The 9,168-nt window shown below is 45.6% G+C and overlaps 1 non-coding gene across 1 annotated transcript; it reads right to left on the reverse strand.

Annotated features, from left to right (window-relative positions):
- Positions 1 to 690: 690 nt before the first annotated feature.
- On the reverse strand, positions 691 to 797 carry LOC119003032 (U6 spliceosomal RNA). The gene has a single exon (XR_005069864.1). It is a non-coding gene; the product is annotated as a U6 spliceosomal RNA (small nuclear RNA).
- Positions 798 to 9,168: the final 8,371 nt, after the last annotated feature.

The following is a 9,168-nucleotide window of genomic DNA, read 5'->3' on the forward strand; positions in this document are numbered from 1 at the left end:
CCTGTGCTTACTTTGATGCCCTGATTTTACCATCTTGACAATTTTAAAAAATTATTAACAGCCCTGACTTCTGTAGCTCAGTGGGTTGGGCATCATCCCCTAAAGCAAAATGTCACCGTTTCATCCCCGGTTAGTGCACATGCCTGGATTGTGGTTTGGTGCCCAGTGGGGAGACATAGGAGAGGCAACTGAGCAATGTTTCGCTCTCACATTGATGTTTCTCTTCCTCTCTTTCTCCTCACTTCCCCTCTCTCTAAAAATAAGTAAATAAATAATTTTAAACATTTTTTAACAGCCCCGGCTGCTGTAGCTCAGTGGATTGAGCACCAGCCTGAGTACCAAAGGGTCGCTGGTTCACTTCCCAGTCAGGGCACATGCCTGGGTTGCAGGCCAGGTCCCCACTAGGGAGCGTGTGAGAGCCAACCACACATTGATGTTTCTCTCCCTCTCTTTCTCCTTCTCTTCCTCCCTCTCTAAAAGTAAATAAATAAAATCTTTAAAGAAACACTTATTAACAGTATGGTTGGCATATAATAGTACACTAGTTTCAGGTGGACAAAACAGTGATTTGACATTTACATATCTTATGATGTGATCACCATGCTAAGTCTAGTAACTATCTGTCATTCTACAAAATTATCAATATTATAGTCTATATTCCCCGTGCTGTACACTACATCTCCGTGGCTTAAACATATGTAACACTTCACAAATTTGTACATCACCTTTGTGCTGGGACTATGCTAATCTTCTCTGTATTGCTTTAATTATAGTACATGTGCTGCTGAAGCGAGCATTACCATCTTGAAATTCTTAGTACAGTTTTTGAAGTGCTCTGGCCAGTCAGCTCAGTGGGTTAGTGCATTGTCCGGATACACCAAGGGTGCAGGCTTGATCCCTGGTCAGGGCCCATACAGGAAGCAACCAATGAATACATCAATAGGTGGAACAACAGACCAACGTTTCTCTCTTCTTTTCTCTCTCTAAAATCAATACATAAAAAATTTTTAAAAGAGTTTATTTATTTATCTTTAGAAGGGAAGGGAAGGACAGGAGAGAAATATCAATGTACGGTTGCCTCTCACGTGTCCCCTGCTGGGAACTGGCCTGCAACCCAGGCATGTGCCCTGACTGGGAATCAAACCGCGATCCTCTGGTTCGCAGGCCTGTGCTCAATCCACTGAGCTATACCAGCCAGGGCTCAATACATAAAATTTTGAAAATAAAAACAAAATAAATTTTTAGGACAGAGCTCACCTTTTCAGCTTGGGCTGCAAAGTATATATCTCTTTCGCTGTATCTTAGTGATCTAAGCAGTCACAGAACCCACCTGGATTCAAGAGAAGGGGACATAGATCCCACCTAGTCAAAAGAGTATCCAGGAACTTGTGGTCATCTTTAATCCCTCTAGAGAGGGAAAAGAGTACTGGAATCAAGAAATCTGAGGCTGCCCTGGCTGGTGTAGCTCAGTGGATTGAGCACAGGCCTGCGAACCAGAGGATCGCGGTTCGATTCCCAGTCGGGGTACATGCCTGGGTTGCAGGCCGGTTCCTTGCAGGCCAACTCCCAGCAGGGGACCCACAAAAGGCAACCATACATTGATGTTTCTCTCTTTCTCCTTCCCCTCTAAAGATAAATAAAATTTATTTAAAAAAAAAAGAAATCTGAGGCTAAGTCCCAGGTTTACACAAAGACACATAGAGCATTATCATATGGTATAAGCACAGTGAGAGAGAAGTACTCATAGGGCCTGAGGGAAGTTTTCTGAACTCACATACCTCTAGATAGAGTGAGCCTGCTACTAACAAACCACTTCAGCTTTTAGGATTTCACTTTTCTTCCATTTGAAATGAGGAAGTTGCTTCTAAAATCATGAACCTCTAATGCTACATTTGTAATTCTCTGAATGTGTGTCTGATAAGGTATTCATTAAAAGTGTTTTTCAGGGCTCATCAATGGGAGGAGGGCATGAAACAGAAGGTGAATGAGCTACAAAACAGCAACTATTAGTTTCATCAGAAAGCCTTGTCTGTGAACATAAAGTCAAGGTCGGCTGCCTCTGACTCCCACTTGTTCATTCCACAAACATCCATTACCGACTACAGGACCAACACCCAGTGCTGAGTGATGCATGCTGGGTGCAGGGCTGAAGCAGGGAGCCATGTCAACAGGCCCCTCATCTTCACGGGCCACAGACTATAGTGGGCAGGCAAACGTGCAGACAGCTGCACTCCTAGTGTTGAGTGCTGTGATAAGGAAGACATAGGTCCTTGGGAACCTGCCCTGAACGTGCAAGGGGAGGCTGAAGAAGAGCAAGCTGAGCCCTGAGGGCTGAATAGGAGTTAGGTCTGGGGTGGTGGGAGTGGAGTACAGCATATGTCATATCCTATGCTGAGGGAAATGGACTGCAAAAAATCCCAGTCAAGAGAAATCTGGGAGATTTAGGGAACTGAAAGTCACTCTATGTGCTGGCAGTGCAGAAAGGGAATGTACTGGCGGGCGGGTGGGAGAAGATGCCCAGAGGAAATTAGTGAGAAGGGTGGAGAGGGTGAGGCTGGAGAGAGAAGCTGGGCCAGATCATGGGGTGCCTCTAAGCCTTGAGAGGGAGCTTGGATTCTACCTTGAGACAGAGAGACATCAAAGAGTTGGGAATTGGACTGTGGCCTCTCCAGTTTGGGTGTAAGAAATCACTGAGGTTAGTGGTGGACTGCTGAGCTTGGGTTGGTTGGGGGTGGGGTGGGGTATGCTAGAAGTAGAAACTGGTAAGAGGCTGTGGTTTGTAGGCTGGGTTAGAAATCATGATGACCGGAACTAGGGCAGAGGCAGTGGGGACAGGGAGAAATGGACAGATAAGATTTAGTAAAATCAACAAGACTCGCTATTGACTGAGTGTAAGGGAGGAGAAAGGGAGATCGCAAAATGACACCCAAGGTTCTGGCTTAAGCAACAGGGTGGATACTGTTATCATTTCCTGAGAAGGAAAGACCATAAAAAGAATAGTTTGGGGGTGAGAGGGCAGAGGGATCAAGGTTGCAGTGGACCATTGAACAGATTTTTTTCAATAAATACTACACATGTATTTTCTTTTCTTTATGATTTTTAAATTTTTATTTCTTTTTCTTTTATTTTTTAAAAAACCTTTTCTTTATCTTTAAAGGGGAAGGGAAGGAGAGAGGGGGAGAAATATCAATGTATGGTTGCCTCTCATGCGTCCCCAGCTGGGAATTGGCCTGCAACCCAGGCATGTGCCCTGACTGGGAATCGAACCTCGATCCTTCAGTTTGCAGGCCCCGCACTCAATCCACTGAGCTACACCAGCCAGGGCCTAAATTTTTATTTCTTTTTAGAGAGGAGGGAAGGAAGGGAGAAAGAGAGGGAGAGAAACACCAATGTGATGTGCAACAGATACATTGCTGATGTGTGAGTGATACATTGATCAGTAGTCCCTCACATCACCCCCCCGGGGACCTGGCTGACAACCGAGGCATGTGCCCTGACTGGGAATCAAACCTGAGCCATTTAGGATTGCAGGACAGCACTCAATCCACTGAGCCACACTAGCCAGGGCCATGGTTGCTTTTTGTATGAGTCAGGGTTCAAACAGAAAAGCAGGGCCAGTAGGAGATATACATTAAGAAATATGTGGCAAGGAATTGGCTTCTGTGAAGGTGGGGCCAGACTAGGCAAATTAGGAATTCATAGGGCAGGCTTTCGGGAAGGGCATACTCAACCTCATGGACATGGGTGGTCCACAGGTGGGACTGTAGCTTAGGCAAGCTGATGTATCTTTTGTTACTTGTGCTTTTGAGGTCGAATCCATGATTTCATTGCCAGGCAATACCTATTTATCGAGTACCTTCCATCTACCAGGAACCAGCGTTACTCTGGTCAGTAAGACAGACTTGGCCTCTGTCGTCATGGAATTTAAGTGTAACTGGGGCAGGTAAGATATTAATCTACTACTTGTTTGAATAATTTCTCAAGTGTGTTAAGGACTATGAAGAACAGAATGGGTGAGGTGCTAACCTAACTTGAGGGGCAGGGAAGACTTCCCCGAAGAGGTGACATTTAAACTGACATCTGAAGGGTAAGTGGTAGTGAGCCAGGTGGAGGGGGTCAAGGAGTAGAGAGGGAAGAGTGTTTCTAGAGAAGGAACACCATGTAAGAATCCCAAAGTTTAGAAGAACATGGCTCTTTCAAGGAATGCAAGGAGGACTATGTGGCTGTGATACGAGACTCACAGTTGGAAAATTTTAGCTTAAAGTTAATAGTTATAAGTAGGTCATGCATATGGTAAGCTATTCTTTCAGGAACTGCAGATAAGGCCCACCACTCCTGGGAGAGACAGCCGACCTCCTGGGGCATAGCTAAAGACCACTGCCTGGGGCACAAGTGGAGATATCCAGGCCCTTGTGTTCCACAGAGAGACAGGCGACCACCAGGAACACAGCTAAAGACTACCACTCAGGGCAAGAATACTGCAGTTTTTTAGTCCAATTAACTTTTCCCTGAATTCCAAACCCCTTACCTACACTTTGTTCTCCTTATAAAAAGGGACATTTTAAAATGGAATTTAAGATGGTCAGTTAGGGTGTGAACCCACCAACGTCTCAGGTCACTGGCCATCTGAATAAAGTCCCCATAAAGATTTAATCTCTGTCTGTGCTTATTGGGTTTGGTATGTGACGGCACAAATGCGGGCTTTTCCGGTTTTGGCTGGAGCAGAGTGAGGAAAGGTGAGCAGGGAAGGGATATATACGTTGCAGGCCAGGGAAGGGATGAAATAACTTGGGGAGAGAATATAGAGTGATGAGAAACATTTCTGGGAATTCATCCTGATAAACACCAGGAATTAAAACTATAGGAGGTCATAGAAGACTAGAGAAGAGAGTTTCAAGGAGGAAAAAGTAGCCAATATTGGCCAGTGAGGCCAAGAAGTGAACTAACATAAGGACTTGAATTTGGCAGATGGGAGGTCAGCGTGGGAGACCTTTGAGGAGGAATCAATTGCACTGGGATGGTGGAGGCAGAAAGCAGAATGCATACATAGAGTTGAGGGGTGATTGAGAGGTGAGGAAAGCTCCCTGGCTAGCATAGCTCAGTAGATTCAGCATGGATGGGCCTGTGAACCAAGGGGTTGCCAGTTCGATTCCCAGTCTAGGGCACATGCCTGGGTTGCAGGCCAGGTCCCCAGTAAGGGGCGCATCAGAGGTAACCGCACATTGATGTTTCTCTCCCTCTCTTTCTCCCTCCCTTCCCCTCTCTCTAAAAATAAATAAATGAAGTCTTTAAAAAAGAGGTGAGGAAAGCCCTGGCCCATGGCTCAGTTGGTTAGAGTGTCCTCCTAGTACGCCAAGGTTGCAGGTCTGGTGCCCGGTCAGAGCACATACGGTAATCAACCAATAAATGCATAAATAAGTGGAACAACACACTGACGTTTCATTCTGACCAGTGTGGCTGAGTGGGTTGGGTGTCATCCCACAATCTGAAATATCGCCAGTTCAATTCCCAATTTCCTTTCAGGGCACGTGCCTGGGTTGTGGGCCAGGTCCCTGGTTGGGGACTCGAAAGAGGCAACCGATTACTGTTTCTCTCACACATCCATGTTTCTCTCTCTCTCTCTCTCTCTCTCTCTCCTTCCCTTCCCCTCTCTAAAAGTAAACAAATAAGAGTGATGTTTCCCTCTCTTCTTTCCTCTCTCTAAAATCAATAGAAAACAAAATGTAAAGAGTTGGCCTGTTTGTCACCCAAAGAACCTGCCTCCTAGTAGGCACTCAATAAATGTTATTACACTAAAGTAAACCGAGGGTGAGCTTGAAGATCCTGGAGAGAGGAGACGGGGCTGAGAGCCTGAGTTATATCTTGAAAGAAGACAGGCATGCTCCTTCGTTAAAATGAACTGGAAAGGGGGAAGACAAGGGACCAGGTGTGGGATGTAAGGTTTGTTGGCTGGAATGGGACCAAGACCTTTCCACAGATAATAGTATCAGGAGACACAGAACTTGTATGCTTTTATTGTCTTCAGAGGATTTCAGGTTCAGCTCTGACTCCACTTTATGACTTTGTCTGGGAACAATATCTAACCTATTTAATATTTGATATGCACTTATTAAGTTGCTGCTTTTACTTCTGTGGTCTGAGAATAGGAAATGCAGCTTGTTACAATTATGTCTAAAGGAAAAGAATGTAGCTTGTGAAGAACACTAATCAGCAAAGGAACTAACATCTCCTGTGAGGAACAGCCACTTATCAGGCTCAGAGAGAAAACAACTTGCAATCAGTATGGACACATTTTAGAGATGGGATAACACAGTAATCACGAGATTCCTCCTGCATTACACTAGCAGGTAAAATAGCTTCACCACAACAGCCTGCTGAGCACCGTTTCAATTCTTCCAAGCAATAGCTGTCATTTCCTATATCCTGTGTGTTCTGAAGCAGTACGAGGTGTTGCCCTTATCTCCAATCCTTAGGACAAACCTCAAGCAAGATTGTATTGTTCCCTTTTTGCCGATAAGAAAATTGCCACTCAGAGTGATTTGCTCAAGGCCCTTCACTAATCAGTAGACAGGACGGAACCCAGGTTAGGCTGAGAGCTTCCTTCCACACCAGTGGTTTTGAATTTTGCTCCTGGGGTCCCTGTGTCCAGTGCAGAGGCAGAGGGTGCAGAGCTTGAGACCCAGTTTCAATCTGAGCAGCTCTACATTTGTCAGTTTTACACATGGGGCTTCAAGGTCAGGTAAGCTTTATTAGAGCAAAGGCTATAGAGAAGAAAAGAAGTTTGAAAGCCACTGACCTCCATAGGTCTTTGAACTTCTCAGCTGAAGTATGACTTTTCTGGAATGGTTTTTCTTTCTCTCAGAAACATTGCTTATGTGATTCGTTTCCCCCAAGTAGTATCCCCTGGCACATCCATCCTCTACTAGATTGGCAGAGTGGTTTTTCTAAAATCTCATGTTACTCCTCTTGGAAACCTATGGCTCTCAGCTACCTTTAGGTGAAAAATCGATATTCCTCTTTTAGCATGACCTAGGACCCTTAGTGATGTGGACTCCCACTGACTTCTCCAGCTTTGCCATTTAATTACTCCTTAGCTCACACCTTCTGGCCAAACAGGGTGACTTACATGTCCTGATACGTGTTGTACCCGCCCATACACACTCCAGGGGCTCTTCCAGGGGGCCCCTTCCCCTTCTCAACCGACCGTCTCCCACGCACCCTTGCCTGAGATGGGGGGTTACCTTCCTCCCTGAAAGCATTTCCAGCACCTTTCAGCCTCCGTCAGGCCCCACCCTCTGAGCAGCGCCCCACCCCTCATGTTTACACGTCACAGCCCTGCTTCTGTTTCCTTTTATTTTTATTTTTTAAAGGAATGAGAGGGGTGTTTTTTTTTCAGATTTTATTTATTTATTTATTTATTTATTTATTTATTTTCGGAGAGAAAGCAAAGGGAGGAAGAGAGAAACATCAGTGTATGGTTGCCCCTCAAGGACCCCCACTGGGGACCTGGCCTGAAACCCAGGCACGTGCCGTGACTGGGGACTGAATTGGTGACCCTTTAGTTCACATGTTGGCACTGAATCCCCTGGGCTACACCAGCCGGGGCTCCTTTTATTGATTTTTTTTTTTAATTTTGATTATTTTTAGACATAGGGGAAGGGAGGGAGAGAGGGAGAGGAACACCGATGTGAGAAACGTCGATCTCTGAGACAAACATGGATCAGTTGCTTGTTGCATGCCCCTACCTGGGGACCAAACACACAACCCAGGCATGTGTCCCGAGTGGGAATTGAACTTGCAACCTTTCACTTTGGGACGACACCCAACCAACTGAGCCAAATCAGTCAGTGGTCTGTCTCCTTTTCTTGTCTGCGTGCCCCACTAGAATGCAGATTCGCATCATCTGCTTAACTCCGTTTTGCTTCCCTGGAAAGTTTCTCAGGGAATTTGTACTTTCTCTTGGGGTAAGCATACCAGCCTTGCCTCGGAAAGCATACCAGAAATGCCAACGGCTTGAAGTGAGGCATGGAGCGTTTTCAGCCTGGGAGTTCATCCCCTGCAGCCAAACCTCAATCTTACATGGAGGAGGTAGGCTAGGCAATATCACATGATGAGAAAAATCTGTGGGGAAGAATAGCTGACTACGGGGGAAAAAAAACGATAGAAAGCCGCTTTTAAATCTTCTAGCTGACTTGGTTTTCATTTTGGAAACAGTAAGGCGCATGCTAGTCTCAGGTCCCTAAATCTGCTAACAGTTAAGATGCTTAGGTTCAAACTTTGCCTATGAAGAGGTGAATACTGTTGTAAGTGCCGTTTGAATGTTGGGCAAAGGCACACAACAATCTAGTCTTCAAGCCAGGAACCTGCAGACTCAGCCATGTGGCAGGAAGGCCCTGGGTCCTGTCCTGGCATCCTTCACCAAGCCCAACCCACCTTGGCAGCTGTCAAGGGGAAGGTTGTGGAGCAGAAACCTCAGTCTTGCGTCAGTTAGCCGATTTTCACCTATAAAATGGGCAGAAAAAGTTCAGAGGGGTTATGCCAGCTGCTGTTGCCAAATGCCAGAAAGCTAGGAACTGCTCACCCTCTCCACTTCAAGCATTGCTGTTCATTAACAAGAAAAAGGAAATGCTATACTACATTGTATAAATATTTTAAGGCGTAGTTCCTAGAGGCATGGGACAGGCTGAAAACATCAATAGGAAGGGTTTGGATAATTTCATGGATGAGAAGAATCTAATGGGTTATTAAGGGAAGGTGGGATTGTTTCAGGGCACAGAGCGAGTAATGAAAGAAGGCAAATAGGCCTACCAGACAGAGATGGAAAGCCGGACGAATGGGCTCAAGGTGGTGTTTCTTACTCTGTGATGACTCCATTTATCCCTGGTGTTCATGGAGGGCCGTGGACACAAGACTCCATTGCAAGGGCTGCCCAGGCCTCCGGGCATACAGCACTATTTTTAAAATACACTGTTTCTAAGGCAGCCTGGAGTTCTAGCCTCCAACTGCTTTCCCCACCTTTCGGTTCGAGTCACAGCCCTTTATTCTTCTCCATTCATACGACTTCTAAATGGGAACAATTTCCCAAACTACAACCTACATATTAAGTGTAAAACAAATGTTGACGATTAAAGCCCTATCTCAGAAAAAAAAATGCCAGTGGGAGTGTCT

Source organism: Sturnira hondurensis, unplaced genomic scaffold, assembly GCF_014824575.4.
Source record: "Sturnira hondurensis isolate 20B ecotype Veracruz unplaced genomic scaffold, ASM1482457v3 Scaffold0018484, whole genome shotgun sequence".
NCBI lineage: Eukaryota > Metazoa > Chordata > Mammalia > Chiroptera > Phyllostomidae > Sturnira > Sturnira hondurensis.